This window comes from Lissotriton vulgaris, chromosome 4_1 (genome assembly GCF_964263255.1).
Source record: "Lissotriton vulgaris chromosome 4_1, aLisVul1.2, whole genome shotgun sequence".
Taxonomy (NCBI): domain Eukaryota; kingdom Metazoa; phylum Chordata; class Amphibia; order Caudata; family Salamandridae; genus Lissotriton; species Lissotriton vulgaris.
In genome coordinates this window covers 1,732,941,764-1,732,968,443 of record NC_141691.1, presented here as the reverse complement: position 1 = coordinate 1,732,968,443, position 26,680 = coordinate 1,732,941,764, and the positions used below count along the sequence as shown (strand labels likewise).

General features: G+C 45.9%; 1 protein-coding gene across 2 annotated transcripts in view; it reads left to right on the top strand.

The window, feature by feature from the left end:
* MTERF3 (mitochondrial transcription termination factor 3) overlaps positions 1 to 26,680 on the top strand; it is a 257,285-nt gene that overhangs the window by 203,629 nt on the left and 26,976 nt on the right. The window lies entirely within an intron of this gene.

Sequence of the window (26,680 nt, the reverse complement as noted above, 5' to 3'; positions counted from 1 at the left end):
CATGGTTTTCGGTGATTGATTTGAAAAATGCGTTTTTCAGCATCCCGATTGCCGAAGAGAGCAGGGACCTTTTCGGTTTCTCTCTTGGTGGACGTAGCTTCCGGTTCAAACGCGCTCCTCAGGGCTACTGTGAAAGTCCATCGATTTACAGTCAAGCTTTGAAGGGTCAACTAGATGCGTTTAGGTTGCCGGTTGGTGCGGCTTTAATCCAATACGTCGACGACTTATTGGTGGCTGCTGATACTCAGGACATTTGCAAAATTGCTACAGTGTCGTTGCTGCAACATCTCTGTGAGTTAAATCACAAGGTGTCACCTTCTAAACTCCAATATTGTTGTCAAGAAGTAACCTACCTAGGTCACTTATTGTCAAAGGAGGGAAGGAGATTGACCCCAGAGAGAATTGCAGCGATTGCGCGCATGGCTGTGCCACAAACCCAAAGAGATGTGCGTGCCTTTCTAGGTATCACATCGTACTGCAGGCAGTGGATTCCTAATTTTTCATTGCTGGCGAAACCATTGGTGGCTCTTACGTGCAAGGATGTTTCGACTCCTTTACCATGGACGGAAGAATGTCAGAAAAGTTTTTCTGAATTACGTGATTCATTGTGTTCGGCTCCTGTGTTAGGTACCCCTGATTACAGTAAACCGTTCACGTTATATGTTCACGAGAGGGAAGGTTGTGCTTTAAGCGTCTTAACGCAACCTTTTGGTGGTAAGCAACGTCCATGTGCATATTTTTCCTCGACCTTAGACCCAGTAGCTAGAGCATTGCCGAGTTGTTTGAGAGCAACTGCGGCAGCTGCGGTCTCCATCCGACAATCAGCAGGATTGGTCATGGATAATATGCTTACGGTGATGGTTCCGCATGCAGTCGATACTCTTTTGAACCGTACGAAAACTCAGCACTTGACGAGTGCGAGGTTATCTGGGTACGAATTGACGCTCTTGGCAAGCCACATTCAGATAAAACGTTGTAATGTCCTAAATCCGGCAACTTTGTTACCAATTAGTGCAGAGTCAGATGCAGTAACAGAACATGACTGTTACTTGCGGACAGAGGAGGAAACAAAAGGTCGTGTGGACCTTAAAAACACCCCATTGGAAGACCCGGATGGCATCCTGTATGTGGATGGGTCATGTTTTAAATTGCCGAATGGTGATGTGACTACTGCTTATGCTGTGGTGACATTGAATACTGTTGTTGAGACTGCGAGATTGAGTCAGAATTCTGCCCAAGCTGCAGAGCTGATCGCTCTTACTAGAGCATGTGTATTAGCAAAAGGTAAACGTGTGAATGTGTACACCGATAGTCAGTATGCTTTCGGTGTAGCGCATAGTTTCGGACGATTGTGGCGAGAACGTGGTTTCTTGACGTCACATGGCACGAAAATACAGCATGGCCAGCTTGTGAACGATCTTTTGGATGCATTGACTTTGCCTGCTCAAGTTGCAATTGTTAAATGTAGTGCGCATCGTAAAGTGACGGATGATGTTGGTCGTGGTAATGCGTTTGCAGATGAGATTGCTAAGGAGACTGCCCGGAACCTTAGCACTCGAATGTATGTGACGAATTCGGTTAGGTGGCCTACAGAATCAAGTATGTGTGAGGATACTATAGAGAGTGTGAAAGCAATTCAGAATGAGGCCACCGACACTGAAAAGATGAAGTGGAAAGAAAGTACGGGAAGGTTGGATGTGAATGGTTGCTGGATTGATTTGTCAGATCAGAAAAGATGGATGTTGCCTGATGCGTATGTACTGGCCGTTGTGCAAATGGCACATGGGTTAGCACATATTAGCGCGAAAGGTATTTGCAAGTTGTTGGCTGATGTGTGGAAGAATGATGGAATTACTAAGTGTGCTGAACGTTTGGTGAAGAATTGTATGGTGTGTATAATGTACAATCCTGGCAAAGGAACCCCAACTCCCCCTGGCAGTTTTGCTCCTCCTTTGTATCCCTTTGAGGTGATCCAATTGGACTTCATCCATATGGAGCGATGCAATAACCTGAAATACGTTTTGGTTGTGGTTTGCGCATTCTCCCGATGGATCGAGGCCTATCCCCTCAAAAACAATACTGCTTTGTCTACTGCGAAAATCCTACTGAAGGAATACTTTCCTCGGTATGGAATGCCTAGAGTCGTGTGGTCAGATAACGGAAGTGAGTTTGTTGGAAGTGTGATGAAGAGTGTGTGTAAGGGCCTTGGAATAAATCAGAAATTCCATAGCGCCAATCATCCCCAGTCAGCTGGATTGGTTGAAGGGTACAATGGCACCCTTAAACTAAAATTAGCGAAGATTCAGGCTACGACTGGACTTTCGTGGCCTGATGCTTTGCCTCTAGCATTACTGTCAACTAGGGCGACTGTACACTCCCGAATAGGGCTCAGTCCCTATGAAATAGTGTTCGGCCGTCCTGCGAATGTGTGGGGGGTTCCTAGGCCAGGAATATTCTCTGATCTTGAGTTTCCGATGTTGATTGATTACTTACATGACTTGACTGCTAAACTGAGGTTAATTCATCAACAGGTTTACGACGCCTTGCCGACGCAGACGGAGGGTCCAGGCCACCAGCTCCAGCCTGGAGATTGGGTAGTTACCCGAAATTTTTCACGCAAAAACAATCTGGACCCCCGTTTCACCGGACCTTACCAGGTGCTCCTGGCCACGAGGACTGCCGTTCGTCTTGAGGGGCGGAAGAATTGGGTACATGCTACCCATTGTAAGCGAGTCCCTATTCCTTTGTCGGCAGACCCGTGGGTGAGGAAAGGCATTGCGTCAACCGAAGCAGAGACATTGCCGGCGTTTGTACCTTTTAGCGACGCACAGCTTGTTGAAGAACCCTCAGCGCAGCAGAAAGCCACTGTTGAACATTTGTCAGCAAAAGACTCAAGACCAAATCAACAAGTTGATCAGCAGGACGCTGTCTCTTCAACGGATCCTTTGTTTGACGAGCAGACACGTCCCGGGAAACATCGATATTCTTTGCGTTCTCATACTAAGGACAAATAAAATTGTTTTCTTGTTTTGCTGAAACTGATAACTATAATATCTTCGTTTCCCATGATCAACTTTGAACAATCGTATCATTGAAAATTGTTTTGTATATATATATATATCAAGCTTCTTCCTTGTATCTTTTTCTTCCACAGCTGAGAAATATTGTGCTAATATATACATATTGTGTATTGAGGGCCGTAGGGCCGCACGCGTACTTCCTTCTGGACAGTAGGTCTTGACGCTAGGTTAAAGACCGTCGGTTCCTAGGAACTCCTGGGGATTGACTATTGCTGCACAGAACGAAGTGCGTCAAGAAACGTTGCGGACGGTCGTAGGGAAATGGCATTTTCGAAGCTGAATGATTTGGAAGGAGCTCAGGCGTATAGAGTTAAACTGCAGAAACTTAGTCGTACGAAATGTTTTGTATCCCAGTTGTTTGTTTTGTTTTTAACTGCTTCTGCATTTTTGGCGGGTGGGGTGTATTACACTATGTCTTACTTCTTACTTCCTACCCCTACTCCTACTCCTTACCCTAACATTACTTCTACTGCTTCTCCTCATTCCTTTCATATGTTACCAGAACACGAACAGGCTAGACGTGTAGAATTCCGCAACAATTCCTTTATCCAGCTCCTCCATCAGCATCAGTTAGTGGTTAACACTACTAATTGTTGGGTGTGTGGGTTGATGCCACATACTACGGGTAAGGGAATTCCATATCTGGTGTTACCGTATAGTTCCCAAGGGTCAGCTCGAGCATTCCAAACAATGCTTCGAAGCGCACTAGGTTTCCACCCCTCTCCAGAACGTTCCCCCAAACCGGGTCCTACCTCGTGGCAGTGGGTGGTATCGATGATAATACAGGATTTGGAAGATGAGATCTATGATGCTTTTCTCATCCCTAAGGCAGAGGTACAAGCCTATAGGGCACCGGATAGAGGGGAATATAGTACGTTCACTAATGAAAAGCAGCTTAAAAGCTCGCCTCCGATATGGGTCGTACCCCACACTGGTAATTTTTGTATCGTGGGTCGTGGTTCGCAAGCCTCACTTGGAGTAAGTGCTTGCACTGAAAGTTACGTTCTGTCAATGTCCCCGATCCCTGTGCTTCTGGCTGCCAAGGGTACGTACTTCATCTGTCATGATCGTGCATACACATGGTTGCCCGCAGACTTCATGGGCTCATGTTTTGTTGCAAATCTGTTGCCTCCGACGTTTACTGTAGATGCCGATTATCATAAGACTAGAGTTGTACGAGGCGTAATTAGCGAAGAGGATACTGCCGGTCAAGAGGCAGGAGACTTTTTCAAGGGTTTCCTCCCGTTTTGGGGACCTATGGTTAATAGTAGGAACCTGAGACATTTGACTCGAGTGGTAGAATCGACAGCTAACATTACTGCCAGTGCCCTTGGTAATATCACCACAGAACTTCAGGCGGAGAGACTTATGACATTACAAAACCGTATGGTTTTAGATGTTGTCTTAGCAGATCGCGGTGGGGTATGTAAAGTGATCCATTCGAGCTGTTGCATTTTCATTCCAGATAATGCTCCTACTGTCTATCAAGCCATCTCGAAGTTGCACAAGATCTCCGAATCCATACACGTGGATGTAGGGGATTGGACGCTACTCGGTTGGTTTTGGGGCCTGATGTCGACTTGGGGTTGGAAGATTCTGACGATCATCGGGGTTGTGGTAGTGTTCCTGTTCACGTGTTGCCTTTGTGTGCAGTGTGGTCCTGCCTTATGTGGCCTCTGTGCTACAACGTGTATGAGACAACCATCTGTTACCAAGGGGACTCGGTTGGACAGAGCTATGCTACAACGACATCTTGATGGTCTGATGAATATCAAATATGATTCCGACTAGTGCTTGCCTACATGAGGGCAAAAGGAGCGTCTGAGGTTCCGTGACAATTGTAAGTGGTGTTTTCGACTCGCACGAATATGGTCGAGTCCAGTATCTATGAACCGCAAATGACGAGTTTTGTAAGTGTGCGCAGTTTCGCTGTGCTAACTTAAACCGTTCGTCTGTTATGTGGGTTTCTCATCTGTACCCACGGGTTCCATCTTAGATACGGCATCCATTTTGTCTCTTGCCCTCAAGTAGCCAGCGAACGGACGCTGTCCGCTTCGCGACCCTGGGACTCCCAAGATATGGCGGAAGACGCATGTTCTTTGTAAGTGTCTTTATGACGAGGGGGATGCTACTGTAAGGCAGATGGCGCCGCTCGAGGCTCATCTTGCCGCACGGGCTTATTGTCTCAGTCGTGCATCTCATTAGGCACGTCCCTTTGATGCCTGTATCTCGTGCTTCTCGACACTCCCCTTTTACACCCTTTTCGATCTCCCTACTGTCTCCGTCTTCCTCTGCACCTGTCTTCGTTCCTATTTCGATCTACTTTACTGCTGATTGGAATTTGCTAATGGTGGGAAGATGGGTTTTTACAGTTGGGAATCGCCAAATGTTTCCGCACTTATGTTCCGGACCTTGTGTGTTTTAAAACGACCAAAGCGACCCCTCTGGGAGCTAGATGTGGGAACTGAGTTATAAACCTTTGTGTTCAATGTTAGCCTATGGGTAAAAACTGTATAAAAGGAGCGATCCACAAATACAATTTGAAGCAGTCTCCCCGAACTACACTCGATGTACTTCCTGTGACTTCTGTGTTCCCTGCAGTAAATAAACCTTGACTCTTTGACGCCGAAGGAAGTGTCCCGTGTCTCTGTGACTTGTACGCCGGAGCAGGTTACCCACGAAGGTTTCAGGTGTTGTGCCCTGGCACCGCTGGGTCCAAAGAACCCAGTCCTTCAATCCTTTCACTCATCCATCCACCGTTTACCAGTCCTTCTACCCTTCCACCCATACATCTATCTTTATACATTTTGTCTTATCCATCCTTCTACTCATTAATCCATCACCCTTTCTCTCTTTATCCATCCATTCACCCTCTCATTCATCCATTCACCCTTTCACTAATCCATCCAGCCATCCCTTCACTTACTCACTCACCCACATTTTGATTTTAATTATGAACTAAGCCTTTGTCTGCAGAGTTGCAGACAGAAGAGGCCCAACAAGAATGTCACCCTTGCTCTTGTTCCTAAAGCAAGGAGTGAGGGGGGGGGAAGGGTTCACTATGCCCCTGCACATAGGCAATCTGAGTCACGCATGATGCACAGTGCCAGGCCATGAGGTGACGGTGACATGGTGTTGTTTCCAGGATTTTAAGTGAGATGAAAAAAACGGGGGGAGGGGGTGTTCTCCAAAGTGGATGTTTGATGTAATTAAGGGCATGGCTTTAAACACCTAAGCCAAAAATCTGTGCTCAGTATAGTGTACCGCCTGACTGGTATTTTGCGTCTTCTGTCATTGTATCCATATAACACAACAAGTAACGTTATACCTGCAACAAGCCAGAACTATTGGCTTTGTCAATGGTTGCTAGTTGCATAAAATAAAAAAGCAGCAATCACGTCTTCCTTTAATATTGAAAATGCATCATTTCTAAAATGGCGATACTGTCACCCAAAACCAATCTTCATTCAATAGTATAATGCTTTATTTGATAGACTCAATATATTTAAAAAAACAAATAGGAATTAGACTTGCCATCACGTTGTGTTCCTTACAGAAACTTTATCATGGTAAAATCTATCGTTGAAGGGGCAAAAACACATCACATGGTAGTTCCTAGACATTTGAACTATTAAAAAATCTTCATCATTCCATTGAGTCTCATCAGAATCTGTTGTTTTTCTAGAGGCGAGAACAAGTGCATGAACCGCTGGATTAGATGCGTTCACTGCAGAGGATTAAACCCGAGATGCCAATAACGACTACAAGTTTATTCAGAAACGTGTGCATTTAGATAATTAAAGGAGCACTCTACTGGGCATAACCCAATCCAAACTCCTCCCACTCAAAACTGCTCTACTCTCCACTTATTCCATTTTCAGTTAAATTCAGTAATGCCACTGCAAGTCTCATCTATCTACATTGTCTTATGTCTAGAATAAAATTGAAACTGAGAGCTCCTGCCTACAACACAATCCAAACTAACTCTCCGATTTACCTCTCTAATCTCAAACTAGCTGGCAGCCCGAGAGGCCTAATGTGTGAAAACAAAATTCTTCGGGAAACGCCAAGAAACAACTCCCCCCGCCCCACACCCCTCCCCTCAGGCAGTATTCTTTTTTTTTATTTCAAAATATTTTTATTGAAAATAAATTTTCCATATACAAAAAACAAACAGTTGTTTTCCTTTCTTTGGGCTGGTCTTGCAATGTGTACCTTTGGCCTAGTGGAGCCCGAGAGAGAAAAGAGAAAAGAGAGAGAGGGGTGGGGGGGGGGGGTGGGGTGGGTTGCGGGTCATTGCTTCAGATATGCATCGAGGGCTTCCCACATGTCCTCTTTGGCTGTATGGTTTGCCGCCTTATGTTTGGCGGTAATGTTGTCTGCCCCCCGGAGGAATGTTACCCAGTTGAACCAGCGTTTGAAGGTGGCTTTGCTGGTGTTCTTCCAGTTCCCCAGGATAGTTTTCACCGCTGCTGTCAGCAGAACGTCGACTAGGTCACGTTCTTATTTGGAATGAAGCTGTGTTTCTAGGAAGGCTGTGGCAATCCCTGCTAGGCCTCGTTGTGTCTGGCATCCCGTGATAGTGTCTATGAGGTCATATACTTTGCTCCAGAATGCTTTAACTTTGGGGCATTCGTATATCATGTGGGCTAGATCTCCCCTTGCTTTATGGCAGTTCCAGCAGGTGCTACTACTGCTTGCCCCCACAGTTTCTAGTCTCGCTGGTGTCCAGTGTAGTCGTTGTAGTATCCAGTATTTTGTTTGTGCCAACTGCAGTGTGATTTTGTTTTTGGACGCCGATGCCCATAATCTGGCCCTCTCCTCTTCATTTAGCGGTCTCTGTATGGTCTCTTCCCAGAAGGCTATTGTTTTGTTGTTAAGGACTGTGGTGCGTGGTGTGATTAGTTTGTAGATCTGCGCTGTTTGGTGGCCTATCTTGTTTAGATTCTGTGCATACTGTATGATGGTGGGTTTGAGCTTGGAGAGGTTTGCTTTGGTGATGGCTGCTTTGATTCTTAGGAATTTGTAGAATTCCTTGTCTGGCAGACTGGTTATCTGCTGCAGTGCCTTGTAGGTGAGTGGGTTGTTTCCTGCTTCTAGTTGTGCCGGTGTGGTGATTCCTCTGCTGAGCCATTCTCTGCTATTGAGCCTCTTACCTTTGTATGTGATTTTGGTATTGAACCATATTGACTCCCATTTGGTGCTTCTGACGCTTACTTCTTGTTCCCTGTCTACTCTCAGTAGCGCTGTTCTTGTGTTGCGTAGTATCGCGTTTTTAGCTTCTGGGTGTCTGTTTGCCGTGAGTGCCATGATCGGGTCTGCTCCTCCTAGGATGCCCCTTTCCAGGTCTAGCTATACTGGCATGTACTCTGGTGTGGGGGCAACCCAGTGTAGACCCTGCTTGGCGAGGCATGCCGTTTGGAAGGCCTTGTAGTTTGTGAGGTTCAGTCCACCCTGTTCTCTTTTAAGTCTTAGTTTCGCTAGACTGATTCTTGGTTTCTTCCGCCCCCCCATAGGAACGTGTTGATGGCTTTGTCCATGAGTTTATGGAAGTCTGTTGTTAGTAAGTGGCAACATGGACAGCAGGTAGTTTAGCATAGGGGTGATCATCATCTTGATTGTCTCAATTCTCCCCCACCAGCTAATTAATTTGGGGCCCCATGTATCTAGCTTCATCTTAATCTTTTTCAGCATCGCCTCCTCGTTGTGGTCTAAGGTTGATCTGAGGTCCCTACCGAATAGGAGGCCCAGATATTTTAGGGGTTTTGTTTGCCACGCCAGACCGGACGTGCCTAGGACTGTTCTGGTGGTGTGGCAGTTCATCGGTTTACATTCAGATTTCTCCCTGTTAAGTTTGTAACCTGAGACTTGTGCATATTCCTCTATTGTTTGTACGAGTGCCTCTATTGACTCTTGTGGGTTATTTGTGGTGATGAGGATGTCGTCCGCGTATGCTGCTAGTTTGAAGGCTTGACCCTCTACTTGCACCCCTGTGATCCGCGGGTTTGACCTGATCATATGGAGAAGTGGCTCTAGTGCCAGCAGGAATAGCCCCGGTGATAGAGGGCATCCTTGTCTTGTCCCTCTGCCTAGAGTGAGTGCTTCTGACGTTGCTGCGTTGACCACCACTCGAGCCCTTGGGTTTTTGTGGAGACATGATCATGCCTCTGTATTTTTCCCCCCGAGTCCGAATTTGCGCATACATTGGTTTAGGAATGGCGACGAGACTCTATTGAAGGCTTTTTCCGCGTCTAGTGCGATCATGACGGCCTTCTCCGTGCTGTTCGCAGTGCGGTTTATTAGATGGCAGAGCAGTCTGGTGTTGTCTTGTGAGAGTCTGTTTTTTCAGGTAGCCCACTTGTGTTTTGTGTATGAGAAGGGGAAGATAAACATTTAACCTCGCCGCCATTACTTTTGCGTAGATTTTGCAATCAACATTTATTAAGGAGATTGGCCTGTAGTTTTGTGGGAACTGAGGGTCCTTCCCTTCTTTGGGGATGACAATAATGTTCGCTTCCCCCATTGAGTCTGTCATGTTCCCCTTGTCCGCACATGTTTGGAAGACTCTGACTAGGGTGTCCTTGAGCAGCGGTTGGAATTGTTTGTAGAATGTTGCTGTGAAGCCGTCTGGCCCTGGGGCTTTGTTGGTTTTTAGCGAGTCTATGGCCATACCTACTTCTGTTCTGGTTATCTTTTGGTCTAGCGCCTCTCTTTGTTCGCTGCTTAGTCTTGGTAGGTCTAGTTTCTCTAGCAGGCTTGCCCCTCCCTCTGCCTCCAGTGATGTGTCTGCTGTGTATAGGTCCTCATAGAACCTCCTGAAAGTTTCGAGGATTTGTTTGTTAGCCGTGTGCGTTTTGTTGTCTGTATCGGTGATTGCCGCCACTGAGTGTTGCCTCTGTTTTGCTTTTAAGTATCCTGCTAGTGCCCTGCCTGCTTTGTTTGCTGAGCATAAGTTTATGGGTTTGTATTTGTTGATCCATGTGGAGGCCCTCTCGCTTAGTATTCTATTTAGTTCGTACTTTTTCTTTGTGAGTGTTGTGAGAGTGTTTCTGTCCAGTAAGTTTACTGTGTGGTTCCCTTCTAGCTTCTTTATCTGTTCCTCCAGCTCTCTGATTTTTTTGTTCCTCCCTCTGTTCATTCGTGCCTTGATGCTTAGGAGTTTCCCTCTTATTGTGGCTTTAAGTGCATCCCACAGTGTCATTACGTCTGTGTCTCCTGTGTCGTTGTATTGGAGATATTCTTTGATTGCCTCTTCTATCTCGGTGATGTTAGCGGGGTGTTCTAGTATGTCACTATTGAGGCGCCATCTTCTGGTGGGTGTTTCATTGTGCCTCCCGCTTATGGAGAGGGAGATGTGGGTGTGGTCTGAGACTGTTATGGGTCCTATCTCTGTTGTGTCAGTCAGGTGTGTGTGTGTGTTAGACATGAGTATGTAGTCTATTCTGCTGTATGAGTTATGGGGGTTTGAGTAGAAGGTGTATTCTCTGGCGCTCGGGTGTTGTAGTCTCCATGGGTCTGCTAATGCAAGTTTGGTGCATAGGTTTTTAAGTGTGTTCTGTTCTTGTGTGGCGTGGCTCGGCCTATGCATGTGTCTGTCTATGGCGTTGTCCATCGCCAGGTTCATGTCTCTTGCTGTGATTAATAGTTCACCCAATGGGATCTTACGGAGCTCGCTTTCTACCTCCTCCCAAAACTTTTTGTCTGTTGCGTTCGGTCCGTAGATGTTTGCTATGTGCATGGTTTCCTCGCCTCTTTTGATGCATGTGAGTAGCCTTCTGCCTTTCGTGTCTGCTACGCTGTCGTGAACCCTAAACTTCCCTTTCTTGCTGATGATGGTGATCACCCCTCCTTTTTTGTTGACTGCTGGTGAGCATACAACCTCACTTATCCAGTTTGCCTTAAGCTTGTTTGCGTCCTCTGCTGATACTCTGGTCTCTTGGAGGATGTATACGTCTGCCTTGAGTCTGTTTAGATAGTCTAAAGTCTTCCGTAGCTTGATGGGGTGGTTGAGGCCTTTGACGTTTAGTGATACAATCTTAATGTCTGCGGCAATCTGCGCAAGGCCCTGAGTGTCTGTTGTGGTCATTGTGTCTTTGTTATTTCGCCGATCACTGGGGTGGATCCTGTGTTAGTCCTCTGAATTCGGGGTATGCCTGCCTCCTGCCACCAGTCTTTTAACCCCCCCCCCCCCCCCCCCGGGGTGTGGATAGGGATGGGGATAAGTGTGTGGGCAGAAGAAAGAAAAAAAGAAAAGAAGAGTAGGTAGCTCCACCAAGCTATGATTGTCCGTGCCGCATGGCCCTCCCCCCGGCCCTTGCCCCCCCCTTCACCCCTGCCCCCCTCCCCCCTGTCAACGTACTGTAAACGTGCGACAGCAATGGTTCTCCGCCCTCCGCTCCCCCGGGTACATTAAATCTTCCCTTATTCCCTTTCGTGCTGTGTGTTCGATAAAAGGATATTTTGCCGATCACTGGGGCCTGCCCAACAATGTTCACGTTTGAGAGTTCTGTAATACTTGTCTGGTAGTCTTTTAGTTTTCCATTGCCTTTCCATGAGGTAGGTTACGTTTAGTGGTCTCTTACTTCTTCGTTCCGTTTGTCATGAGGTCAGTGTCATTGTCCTTGTCCATGACCTTTGAGGTAGATGTTCATTTGAGGTAGATGTTCTTCTGTGGTTACCTGACAGTCTTTTATCGACGACCTGCTGCAGCGTCCTCTCCTGCCTCCGAGCCATCTTTGCTGTTCCCGGGCTATTTTGTTCCATCTTTTCCTGAACTGGCTCCTGAAGGTATTTACGTAGCTCTGCCGGGTCTTCGAACAAGCGTGTGCCTTTCCTGTCTGATATCTTCATTTTTGCCGGTCCTACAAAGCTGCACGTTATGTTGGCCTTTTTCAAGGTGTCTCGTAGTGCTAGGAATCCTTTCCTTGTTTCTACCGTACCCTTTGAGAAGTCTTGGGTGATGATTATCTTTTTGCCCTTCCAGTTGAGAGTTTTGCCTTTACGTGCAAAGGCGAAGATGGCGTTGTGTGGTTTGTTCTCAGTGGTTTGCAAATGATCGTTCTTGGGCCTTTCGTGTGCTGTTGTCTTATGGGAAAGACAAAAAGAATTTCAGGATTGAAAACGTATATCCGTTCCTCCAACCAGATTTTTACACCAAGACGGATTCTAGGAGATATCTTTCCGATAATCGTGGCAGATCCCACAATAAGTTTATTACATTTTCGGACACTTCCTCCTCGGGGGAAGATAGCGACACCAACAACAGTAGACCAAACAAAAACCGCAAATGGAATCAGATGCAACAGCCTCAGGGACAGTCTTCAAACTCTTTTTTAGGAAGCGGCCAAACGAGCTCCAGGGGAAGGCAACGTTACAACCAACCATGGGAGATGACCACCCGCCAAAAACAATACAAAAACTAGCGGTATCCCCCATTTTCAATCTCTCCAATAGAACCCTAACAACAGCTGAGGAAAGTATTTTATCTAAAGGATTATCGTTTGTACCATCCAAGAAAAACGATTTTGTCAAGATGAAGACTGAGTTTTGTCGGAAACTACGCCTCACTACGTTTTTCGCAGCTAATCCCACCACTACACCATCGGAAGTCACAGGAGTACAGAAAAAGTCAACTTTCTGTCCTCCAGGAAATAAAGTACAGAAGGAAATTGTAATCTTTGAAAGGACTGTTCTTTCTGCCATCTCTGAGATGGAGAGACAAAAAAAGTTTGTCAAATTCAATATCTCTAAAGACGAAACAAAAGCCCTCTCTACTTTAAGAAATGACAACACAGTCACTATCAAACAAGCCGACAAAGGCGGCTCGATTGTCATTTGGGACACCAACGACTATACTACCGAAGTCATGAGGCAATTAAATGATCAGACCTGTTACCGTAAAATCGGCAAAGACCCCACGATGGAATTCCAAAATCTCTTATTTCCCATCCTACAAGAAGGTTTTGAAGCAGGTTTTCTAGGCCCAAAAGAACTGGAATACTTACGGAATAGGCATCCCAAAATACCCTTGTTTTACGTCCTTCCCAAGGTCCATAAACATCTAACAAAGCCATCGGGTAGACCTATTGTGGCGGGGTGCGATTCCCTGTTGGAGCCACTGGCCAAGTATGTCGACTGTTTTTTGAAACAGTTCATGGACCATGTTGTTTCATATTTAAAGGATACAACGGACTTTATCACCAAGCTGGAAGGAGTAACATTTGACAAGGAAAATGATCTGCTTGTAACACTGGACGTCACACAGCTCTACACACAAATACCACAGGATGAAGCTGTAGCAGTATTGGAATACTTTTTAGACCTAAGACCCAGACCTGTCCAGGTACCAACCAAATTCCTAGTAGAGCTGGCAACTTTCGCTTTAAAAAAGAATTACTTCAGCTTCGGAAATGAATTTTACCTCCAAACAAAGGGGGTTGCCATGGGGTGTCCCTTTGCCCCAGAACTGGCAGTATTATTTATGTCGCTCTATGAGGACAAATGCATTCACAATAACAATCCTTTCAAGGAATACATCGCCACATGGTGGCGTTTTATAGACGACGTCTTCATGATTTGGACTGGGGGAGAAGAAAACCTCATGTCGTTTTACAATTGGCTCAACGCGAGAACGCTGGACATACAATTCAGTATATCACATTCAGCTACAAAAATCTCTTTCCTGGATGTAGAAGTTTTTCCACTAGAAGGAAAATTAGCAACATCTTTGTTCACAAAGCCGACCGACCGCAACAAGGCATTACTTTTTTCCAGCAACCATCCGCGGAGTTTAAAAGAAAATTTGCCCTTTGGACAATTTCTACGAATTCGTAGAAATTGTTCCTCGAATGAGGACTACAAACTTCATGCTGAAAATCTAGTTTCCAAGTTATGCGATAGGGGTTACCCCAAAAAATTGGTCTGCAATTCTATGAAAAGGGCCAGATGGATCCCCAGGGACAGTCTCCTTGAACGTAAAAACAAATCCAATTCCAACAGGCAAGTGTGTGTAACTACCTACTGCCCAAACGCCAATAACCTCAAAAAAATCATCAATCAAAATTGGCATCTCGTAAAAAATTTGGACGCAAGCCTTCAAGCTCCCCCGCTATTTGCCTTCAAAAAGGAGAACAGTGTGGCCAACTATGTAATAAGAGCAGGAATAAAAAAAGACGAACAACCGTCCCTGAGAAAGATGATGGGATTGTCCACAATTTGCGGCCATCACAAATGTGGGACGTGCCTATGCTGTGAATTGACTATAGAAGGATCACTGTTCCAACATCGTGGGATCTCATGGAAACATGAAACTTTCAGCAATTGTAAAACAAAGTATGTAGTCTACGGCATTGTTTGCCCTTGTGGACTCCTTTATATTGGAAAGACTAATCAAGAAATTCGCATTCGAATCACCCAACATAAATCCAGGATAAAAAACGGGATCGAAACTGCTCCATTGGTCAATCACTGGAAACGTTGCAAACATCTTTTAAGTGACATTAAATGGACTGTTATCTCTCGCGTTGAAAAGGATCCACGAGGCGGCGATCTGGACCAAAAACTGTCAAAGAGAGAAGCCTATCTGATTGTAAAATTTGACACAGCTGTTAGGGGACTCAATGAGATATCAGAGATATACAAACTTTAATGGGACAACTTGTTTTGCCTGTGCTACCTTATTTTAGACACTCCTTAGCCTGCGCAACACGCAAGGTTGAAGATGTACTCCTTCTCGCAACATTGAAGCTACTGTAGCTGAAACGCACAGAGCATGCGCAATCCTGCCTCATATATAGAGAAGCTCCACAAGCCATACCACATTCCACGCATCTGCGAGAGACTAGTGCTGTTGGAGACACAGGCGACTTCATTCTAAACATCATTTCTTCTAGACTGGTAAGCCCTCGATTGACCACGTAAACTTACAGAACTTTGATCGTATGCACTCCAAACCCTGATCTAAAAGCCTACACCCTTCTTTTCAATAGAGGCTGAAACCAAACAATTCCGAATTGATCAATCCACGATCCTGTGCCTGGACGCGCATTTTCACGATCTCCCGGTAAGAACATTGATTCAGTGCCTAATGTTCAGGGCCACGCCATGTTTCTCCTGATAATAAATGGCCGATATCTTTTGCAGGCCATCCAGCTTCCTCCACCTGAATCTATATAGGCTTGGCCACCGTATACATCTAAGGTAAATGCGCTCCCCTTTTTCCTCTAATTACGGAGAAGAGAAGGCTACACATACACTTCCCAATACTTATGTCATTATTATTTCTTCTGTTGTTGACACAGGTGCTATCTTTTCTCTGGATATTCTCCACAGTGGTAAGCATAGGTAACCTTGGGTGATTATGCTCTCGAGATTCTTGGTTTTTAAATAGATGTACACAAAGATTTTTCTTTTTCTTATTTCAGAGCTACCTGGCCCTGATGCGAATCCCTTCCAACCCATAGGGATTCGAAACGCGTAGGCCCCTTCATGTCCAGTGTCTGCTCCTTTTGTTCTTTCCTTAGTGTGAATATACTGTTACACTATTGGTTTAGAAACTGTTCTATATATTCTGTTTAACCGTGACATTTGATTTTGTTGATTTATTTGATTCAGACTTACACGAATTCACTGTATAAATTGTATATATATAATTGTATATATTGCAGCAGACCTAATACTCAACCCGCTTGTTTATTCGTATTCAATCTGGCTGAGTATTTGTATGTATTTTGTGTATGAATGGAAGGTATGATTGTGATATGACTGAATATGGAATGCATGTTTGATTTTAATGCTTCACTGTTTTTTGTCCAAAACTGTTTTTGTGTTTACAAAAAAATGTTGTTTCTGTTCAACAGTATATGACTAATACAAATATACTTTTTTTGACTCAGACATAATAATAAAAAGCTATTAACTAGCATACCCCAGCTTTGATAAACTTTCTTTGTCCTGGTGGTCGAGCATCTCTACAAAGTTACGATCAGTATAGGCACTTGTTCTTTGTTGATTGTTGTCTTATGGCCGGCACTCTGTACGCTTTGTCTATCTCGAAGGTTCTTTCGAAGTTTAGGCCAGTCAGCTTGGGTATCAGTGCTTCGAGTAGTGCTGCGCATGAGTCAGCTTCTTCTTCCTCATCCTCTGGTATCCCTAGGATCCTGATGTTCCCTTTCCTGTTTTTGTCTTCTTGTTCGCGAGCATTCTCTGCATGTCGCTAGAGATTTTGGATATATAGCGAACGTCTCTGTCCATGGTATCTGATTTGTCTTCTATTTAGCTGATTCTTCTTTCTGCCTCCCCTACTCTGCTCGTTATTCTGTTCTGGTCTGCGCGTATGGCTGTGAGCTCTCGCTGGACATTGTCCATGGAGATCTTTGTGGCTTTGGCCAGGTCATTGGCTTCAGCTATTTTTTTGACGAGCAGGTCCATTGCTGTTTCTGTGTTCTGAATGGTCTTCAATTTAATTGGTGATTCTAGGTCTTTCCTAATTTTTTTGGTGTCATTGACCGACATCCTTCCAAATCCTCTTCTTCCTTGGTAGGTGGCAAGCCTTTCCTTCTTTTGCTGATCCGCCTGTTGGGTTCCTTGTGGTGGGCTGTTGCTTATATTGTCCAAATCTTTGTTCTTTGTGGTGCCACCGAAAGTGAACCTGCTTGGCCACCTCACAGTTCTTGTTCTGGTTTTCCCGGACGCCAGGGCTTCTGTATCTGAGCAGGGGCTGTTGGTTGAGGTGTCCGATGCCCACTTGAGTTCACTATGTGCCTTGGTTCGGTGTTGGGATGCGTGGGCCTTCGTGTTTGGTTACCCCTTGTTCAGTAGCTTTGTGTTTTCCCAGGTTCTCTGTGGCACGTTGTTGCCGTCTTGAGGCTATGCCTTGTTTTCGATTGCCTGTTTTAGGGGGCCTCCTGCCGCTGACCCTCGCTGCTCCTCTCCTCAAGATGGCTGCCGTGGCTTCTTGCTTTGGCCGGGGGTTGTGAGCGCACTACGGCTGGTTGGTTGGGGCACCTTGCGTTAATGATCAGCGCACCCCCCGACCTTCTGCAGGTGTTTTCCCGGAGCTTTTTTGCCTCCTGCGCGCCTTCATGAAGATGGTCGCCACCGCTCTCCACCGCTTTCCCCCTTATCAGTAGCTGCGTGCTTGCGCCAGCTGCCTGATTCTTTTTGGCTTATTGCTGTCTTGAGACTTTGTCCTGTTCTCACTTGCCTCTTTCTTTCAGTGCTTATTCGTCCGGTTTTATGTTTCCTAGCTTATGCCTTCTGGCTACCTGTTCGTTTGCTCCTTCGTTTTGCCCCACTTAGGGTATTCTCCGCTTTCCGTTTTTGGCCGTGTTGCCAGTTTCCTTTTGGGTTTGGTAGGGGAGTTCGTTCTTCTCCAGGACCTTCCTGGCTCTTTCTGGCTCTTGTTCGTTCGCTCTCTCTGCCTTCCCTCCCATGGGCTAGTGAGCGTTTGATTAGTCTCTGCCTCCTCTAAGATGGCCGCCACTGTTTTGACCCATTTCAAGATGGCCGCCGCGTTCGGTCTGTGCCACGTTTCCCGGGCACTTTTTGGTCGCGGATATGTTCGGCACTGCAAGAACCAAACGCTTCGTTTGTACAGCCTGGACTGCCAGCTATGCTCGGCTTGGCTTTTTTTGCAGGGATTTCGCCACCCTTCTTATGATGGTCGCCTTCGTCGCCTCACCTTGTGCCTTGCCTTGCGCTTCGCTTCTTAGTCTGTGGCTTTTTGGCTCTTGAGTTGCCGACGCTGGTACCCTCAGGCGAGTGATCCGCCTCGCACCCCCTACGCTCTTGTGTAGTTGGCTTCTCTAGCTCGCTTGCCTGAGGTATTTCTGCGATGGGGTAGTTAAGATGGCCGCCTTCGGCTCTTGGTTTTCGGTTTCGCTTTGCTTCTCCCCCTTTAGCGTTGCTTGGGCTGCTTGCCTGCCCGGTATTTGCCCTCCGTGCTCGCTGCAGACTCCGTCCTTACCTCCGCTCTTTCCTCCCTCAGGCAGTTTTCTGTCTGACAGAATGCCCTGGACAGAGGTTGTAGGAGGTCGGCCACCACATGCTGTCACACCTCAGACTGCCCCATTGTCATTCTGTATGTAGCAATCAGCCGCAGACAGAGTGACAATGGGCGGGTGAGGCTGCTCTTGCATTCCAAGGAGGAGTGCGAGGCGGCCCCATCAAGGAGCTGATGACCCAAAATTACGGACAAAAGGCGTCTGTAAAAGGGATCCTCATGGACAACGGCGAAAGGGCCCAATTACGGACGGTCTGTGAAATTTACGGACGGTTGGTCACCCTAGCACAGAGTCTCTGCTCGTGCTAGAGAGTTGAGCCCGGAAGAGGACACATAGACGGCCACGTTAGCAGTGCTCAGTGAAGCGCACAGAGTGGGAAAGTCCACCATACTGGAACACCAGATCACCGGACAGAAGATACACTGCGGAACACAGCAACCGCATCAAGCAGGCAAAAGGACCGGGGATGCACAGCCCCACAGGAGCGACTGTGCAAGCGGGGACCGCGGGTGTACCTCCCCCAGAGGACGCAAGGGGATCTATGCCCTCGAACGCCAAACCGTCAGATTGGAAGAGGAACCAGTGCGGGAGACCCGCAGTCCAGCACCGGAAGGAGGGAATCCAAACAGACGGCATATAGACATAGCGTAATCCCGAATTTTGGGGATCCCACGGTAATGGGATCTGATCCGACAACTGAGCGGTGAGGACACAAGTGTCAGAAGCCAATTAACAAAACAGAAGAGCTCCGATCAAGCGTATGCAGGTGACCCCCTAGAACTCATTGTAGATTAGGTTGGGAGATGGAATCTTGACCTCAGAACGGCTGACCACGAAGGTGGGGAAAACTTGCAGAAAACACCCAGAAGAGTGTAGGTGACAAGATTCTTCCCACGAAAAGAGGGACCCAGAAGGCTAACCGGGGAGACTACTAAGGCCAGTGACAGCGTGGTGAAAACGGTGGTACTGTGTTGGTGAACGACACAGAAACCAAACAACATACCATGAGTTGACACCATTTCAGAGGTCTCAGACTCCGCCCCAGCACCACTCCTCGCTAGGAATAAACCGCCTGCCTCGAAGAAGCAAGGGAGACATGGGCCCACGTTTATCGTCTTCTGGTATTGGAAGAGATGCATACACATGAGACTCCGTGACCCACCACCGGACCTGGAGTCCTGAGAAAACAATACCGGGACAACACAGATGATAAATAGGTGGAAGTCACGACTCCGCTGAAAAAAGACCCAACCTGACCCATCAAAAACAGGGAGGGATAGCCGAGAATGTGTAGGCGGAAAGACCTCTTCAAGTGATGAGAGACCAGAGGGAAACTGGAGGCTGTACTTAGACAAGCCTGAGACGATAAAACACCTTGCAAGGCCAAGAGACGCCCACAAGAGACACAGAGGAAGCCGGAATAGATATGCATGCATTTGATTACAAGGGCAGCTGATATACTGATCAGGAAGAAACTGTCCAAGAAAGGGTCCTGGGGCGGGACAAGACCAGGACCAGTAGTCCACTATCTAGCAGCATCCTGACTGCAATTATCCCTAATGGCCAGAGAAAAGGAGTAGAAACCACAGATACAGGGGAAAAAGGACACATTTTCAAAAGTTGTTCCATCCCTCCTCCCTAGAGAAAGCGGGTACCGGTATAGAAATGCCAGACAATGCAATCCTCCTGCAGGTGATACAATCCTCCAGAGAAGCATTGGAAAAAAAATAGAGGAAGTCCGCACTGATATTACTGTACTCCGACAAGACCTACGCAACATAGCTGGAAAAGTAACATTAGCAGAACATCGTATATTGGAAGTAAAAGGTGTGACACACACACCCTGCGCAAGGAAGTTATTAATCTCTCTGCACCCATGAGGGAGATAGCCTGGAAGGTGGACGACGTGGAAAATCACACATGTAGAAACAACCTACGCTTCATAGGCTTCCCTGAAGGGATTGAAGGAGTGGATGTGGCAACCTTTCTAAATAAATGGCTTAAAGACACTCCCAAAACCACAGTTCTCACCTTGCTTCATAGTTGAATGTGCTCACAGGATGCCCAACATGAAGCTCTCTGCAGGGACGCCCCCACGGCCGCTCCTTGCCCGCTATTGGAATTACCAAAACCGGGACCTGATACTCCACGAAGTGAGGCAAGCAGGAGAGATCCATCATGATAACACTAAAATAATGGCGTTCTGGACTGTTCTCGAGAAGTTTGGAAACAAAGGAGAACATTTGACTCTGTCAAAGAAAAGCTACGAAATCTCCACATCCAATACATACTCTTTCCAGCAAAACTAAAGATAATTTTCCAGACTAATGCGTTCTTCTTCTTCCAAACACCAGAGGAAGCCTGGAACTGGATAGAAGAATGTCCTCTTATCGAATCGACAGGAGTTCCTCACTTGGCCGACCCCCCGACACAGTACCCCGACCACAAAGACTGAAACTAAAGCGTGGTTCAAGGTGAATTGGTGCAAAGATGAATAGGCAATTTGAGCCAGGGCTCAACTTGCCTATCCACAGAGGAAAAGAAATGCACCTCAGACTCGGAAAGATGGGCAATCACAAGTTAAGACAGGGAAGGAAGACCATAAAGGCCGACTAAGATGACAAGCCACTTCTGACCCCTTGGATTTAGAACATTCGACGGGAACAGACAGTGATTACCCACTCTTGCAAAAGATTACCCGCCTAGAGGAGCTGGAACCTGATACAGCACCAAGAGAAAATCCCCTGCAAGTAACACACATAGAAAGCGAGGAAGTATAACAAAAACAGGCTAGTTGGAAGCCGAAAAGAAGAGTAAAACGTCACTTGCCAGAAGGGTCTGGGTGTCTAGTAGTTCGACACACCAATAGTTGAGTTGTTGGTTTTGTATTAAGGAAGAAGGGTGGGGCTACAGGCCTCTCAAGCTTAACCTACAACACAGTTGTCATGTTGAAAGTTTGGGACAAGTGTATGGGAGTGGGAGAGAGTGGGGAAGGAGGGAAAGTATTAAGGGTACTATCAGCTTGAAGAAACAGGAGGGGGTCAGTTTTGGGTATGTTGTAGAACAAATAGTCATCGGTACAGCATACACAGACAAATCCGCACTTTAGACATCGCACATACAAGAACCGTGACAGAACCGACAACACTCAGAAAATTAGAAAGGGTACTCTGTAATGACGTGGATTGCAACGCCTGGGCCATAAAATTTAGAGGAGGCTAGTGGTCAACTTTTTTAAGAGACTGAAACCAGATATAGCATTCATCCAAGAAACGCACCTCAGGGGCATCCATTGCATCATCATTCTCACATGCGGGATTCTCATTGGGATCTAGGGGGAGGGAGGGTTGCCATCCTAATTAAAAAGACAAGACCCTTTTGTATACATAAAACCTGGGCAGACCCCAATGGCACATTCCCTCCAGTACAGGGCACTTGGGGAAGACGGTAACTCACCCTGGCCAGTGTATACGCACCCTCCAAGGCTGCAACAGCAGACCCTGGATAAGGTGGCAGAGATCCTACTGGACTCTGACTCATCCGTCTACATAGTAGGAGGAGACTTTAATGATGTAGTGGATCCTTGTATGGACCGAACGAGCATGAGAACTAATCATCGGGAGACCACACCACTGGCCAGAATCATATAGACTTTAGGCCTAACTGACCTCTGCTTTCAACACCACCCCTTAGACTACACCCACTCCTACTTCTCAGGAGCTCACAAAGCCCTCTCCAGATTGAACTACCTTCTGGGTCCGACAGGGGAAATAGGGACGGTGGTTAAATCAGACTACCTAGCCTGGGGCCTGTTCGACCACTCCCCCTGTGGCTCCAAGTCAGAGGACGACCCCGAAAAACATGAATTAGTTAGAGGCTCAATGCCTGGGGCATCAGAGACGCAGACATTAGGAAAGGCTCAGACCTATATTTCCACGAAAACCAGGGGGCAGTGTCCTCTGCAGTGGTCTTATGGGAGGCTTTCAAACCTGTACTTAGAGACAGGGCACCAAGTACAATAGCCTATAAGAGAAAAAAAAGAGATTCAAGAGGTTGAAGCCATTGAAAATCGGCTCCTAGAGCTGGAAAGAGGCGTAGGCCCAGACACAGACCAGCACCTTTTACAACAGATATAAGTCACATGCAGGAGTATCAGGCACTAGCCCACCGAGAGGAAAAATCACTTATCCTGGCCACACACCATCGCATGTACGAGACTGAAGATAGGGCCGGGATACTACTTGCGTGGCTTGGCAGGAAGAAGAGAGAATCCAGGTGGGTGTCTGCCATACGTAAAGGGGACAACATGCTATCCACAATGCAAGATATCGCATGTACGAGACTGGAGATAGGGTCTGGAGACTGCTGGTGGGGCTTGGCAGGAAGAAGAGAGAAACCAGGTGGGCGTCTGCCATACATAAAGGGGACCAAATACTAACGACAGCGCAAGATATAGCAGATGCATTTGCGAGCAACTATACAGATCTATATAGAGCCAGAACCTTGACAGAAGATCCCCATATTCAGCACTATCTTAGCACGATTAAACTTCCCTCCCTGTCCCCAAAACAAAAACGACCCTGGAAGAAGTGGTGACAGCAGTGGGTAGATAAAATCCAGAAAGACCCTAGAGCCCAATGGGCTACCAGCAGAATTCTTCAGGATGAACTCTAGCCTACTAAGCCCATACCTATTGCAAATGGTCCTGGAAGCACAAACGGAGGGTATACTTCCACCAGATATTTGGACAGCCACCGTCCGTGGCTGTCATTCATAAAGCAGGGAAACTCGCTACGGAATGTAGCTCTTACCGACCGATATCGCTTCTAAACATAAACTAAAATGCTGGCCACTATCTTAGCGACAAGGTTATTGCCGGTTATTACTTCCCTCATTCATGCAGATCAGTCCGGATTCATGCCAGGGAGATCGGGGTTTTATCTGCATTGGCTATTGAACTGGCTAGATCAGGTCAAAAATAGAACAGGCTCCCTTGCTCTCCTAGCCCTCGATGCCAAAAAGGCTTGTGACGCCATGCACTGGCTGTTCATGAGACCTGTGCTACTGATGTTTAGATTTGGTCCAAGGTTTCTGGCATGGATAGAGCTACTATACACCGCACTGTGGGCAAGAGTACTGGTCAATGGGGCTATGCCGATGGAGTTCCCAGTGGGAAGGGACACCAGACAGGGCTGCCCGCTGTTGCCCCTGATATTTCCATAAATATTAAAACTGCTAGTGTGCTTAGCTAGGGCTGCAAACAATGACACAAGTCACAACAAACAGATTTCATTATATGCCGATTACATCCTGCTGTATCACCAACCCCATTGTGACACTCCCAAACATACTACACGTGTTTGAAGAATGCAGTTGTCATGCAGGGTATAACATTAACTGGATTAAATCCAGTCTTTACCTAACAGGGAGACCTATACAGACACAAGAATTCCCCAGCCATCTTCAGGTTGAACGTGAGGGATTTAAATATTTAGGCATCTAACTACCAAGGTCTCATTGAGCCTTGAGCATAATATCCGGAGGATGACAACGGAATTACATGGGGATGTTGAACAATGGAGATGACTGCCCCTGACATTACTAGGCAGAGCGACTATGTTCAAAATGATCACACTTCTGAAATTGCTATACATTCTCCAAAACACATATAATAAGATAACAGAGAAAATATTTAAGACTATAGACGCAGAAGTGCACACACTACTATGGGATGGGGGTCAACCTGAGGGTCACACTCCAGACACTCTAAAGCAAGCAATACAATGGCGGGATAGCGCTCCCAGACGTACAATCATACTATTGTGTGGCACACATGATTGCTATCAATGAACGGGGACACCTCCCGAAAGACCACCTGACATATGCTTTAAAGAGGTCATTTCAAATTGCACTCCTACCTTCATTACATATAGGGGGGAAGGGAATCTGACATCTACCGGTTACCCAGAGAGCGATAGATGCCTGGAAAGGGACTGGGAGGCAAATGAAATAGGACAAGACACTTACAAAAGAAACCCCTATCTGGGAAGGCACACGCCTACCTGAACTAGGGACACTAAGGGATTTGAGGCATGGGGTATCTGTGAGACCTCCTAGAGGAAGGGTCTCTGGTGGCCTTTTGCTCCCTACAACAGAAGGACCAGCTTAGGGACAACCAAAGATACAAATACTTGCAATTACAACATGCATGGAGGGCAGAGAGGGACTACACAACCTATATACCCGAATATGCACCACTAGAGGGGAGACTCCTAATGGGAGGAATATCGGAGAAAGCCATCTTGTGGACATATTAAACTCTAATGAATAACATCCCTGATAATTTAAAAGAACTTAGGACGAAATGAGAAAATACCCAGAGAGACCTGGAAGATGTGGACTGAGAGGCAGCCCTAATGTATCCAAGAGAGGTGGCTATCAAATTACGACTAAGGCTGATACAATTTAAAATCCTCTATAGGGTCTACTTGGATAGACATCGCCTCCACAAAATAGGAAGGGCGGAATACGCGGAGTGTCTGAGATGTGATAGGGATATAGGGACATACATTCATACCTTGTGGGAATTCTCCCATATACAATCATATTGGGCCAAGTTGTTTGAGGAACTCAGTAAGATTATAGGGACACATCTACTGAGAGATGCTTAGGTATACCCTAAGATGTGGACATACCCAGACATACCCTTACTCTATGTAACCTAGGATTATTGGTAGCTAAAAGTGGCATAACAAAATACAGTGGTGCCCCAAACATTCCAAAAATGGCCAAATGGAGAGTGGGGATGGACCTTTATATGGGGGCAGAAAAGATGATGTATAAAGCTAGAGGATGCCCTTTGAAATGTTCCAAGATTTGGGGCCCCTGGCTACGATATTACCGATTAGAAGTGGGGTATGAGTCAGGTGAACCTCAACCGCCACTAACAGAGTAATCAAAGGGGAAAGGGAGCTGAATCTACGATGAAGACACATGCAATAAAGTAAAACCGTCAGATGTGGGCTATGCGAACACTAAGCTGTAATTGTATTGCTCACGAATTGATTCTGTGTACCGATCACTCAACAATGTCTTTTGTTTGCACTGCAAAGTTAAGTACTTCTAAAAATGTATTAATCAAAATATTTTGTAAAATAAATTGTGTCCCAACTTTCTAGATTGAATAATCATTGTGCCTTTTGTTCGTAAAGCTTGTGACGTTCACGGTACACTCTTCAACACCAATCATCAAATTTTGTGGTGTTAAATTTTTGTGATAAAATGACACATTGGCAAAAATACTCACATGAACGAGATTTGTGCCACAAAATACTCGTAAAGTGCAGAGCATTGTAGCTATTTACCAAAAGGGTGAAAGGCAGTTACAACATAACTCCGTAATTAAAAATTCTTAAAATGTCAAACCGAGAAATAGGCATAATCTATGTTCACCAGGAATTCAGTTCAGTGCTAATTTTGCCCATTTTCACGGTTAAATCTTTCACATTTTCTATTGTGCATGTCCTACACACCATGCGCAAACAAAAAACTTGTATCAGGGTCTTTCAGTACTCAGCCAGAGCTGCACTTATTTAATGTTCATCCCTGTGAACACTGGAAGGAATAGGATCCGAAGTAATAAGAAACATTTATTAGGAATTAGGTAGTTTGAAATTCATGTACCAAAAATATCACTTTAGAAATTTACAGTGATGTCTTGAAGGTAAAGTATTTCATATCTGCATGTTTGCTGATATAAGGATGTTTTAAAGGGAATTTAAATCAGAGTACAAGAAAATAGAGTACACAAATGTGTACCTTGAGATTGACTAGCGCAGGGGTCTCCAACCTTTTCTGTAGTGAGAGCTACTTCTGATCAGTGAAAATCATTGTGAGCTACTAAACGCCAAACAACTCGTGAATTGTTACCAGAGACCCCCAACGCCCAGCTTCATTAACTAAAGGGCCTCTACAGAAAAAAAAAAACATTTAGCATATATGTGCAAAGCACAACATGAAACCAGAAAACCTATCCCAGACTCCCTCTTCGATAAGATAGTGTGATCCTGGCCTCTGTAGTCACCAGCTAAGTACACTACAATCATAAGAAATTATACAGGAACCTGCACAGCTATGTAAAGGTACTAACATGCTAAAAAACACAAACCGAACGTCTGGCTCCCCTACCTGGTCATCTGCTCCATCCCATAACACGGTAAAGGCACCTCTGTGATCATCACGCATGACACGGAAACACTCCCACATAGGATCACAAAACAATGACAACACCATACAAAACACACACCCTTCATGACATAGCTTGCTGGCCATGTAGGTAAGTATTTCAGTGCCCCAGAAAAGGGTAATAAGCTCTAAATATACATAAATGCTGTGATACAACTATTTTATGACATCCTGCCTTCTTTTTCTTCATTACCACACAACAGTAACTTGAAATGCTTGAGCTCAGGGTGAGCACTGTACAAAATTCTCCCCTAACAGACTATACAATTGTTACACATGACTTGCCTCTTAGTACGTTAATATAGCATTGTCATAAAGGACGTGGCAGTCCATGACTGTTTCAGGTTTAAAAAC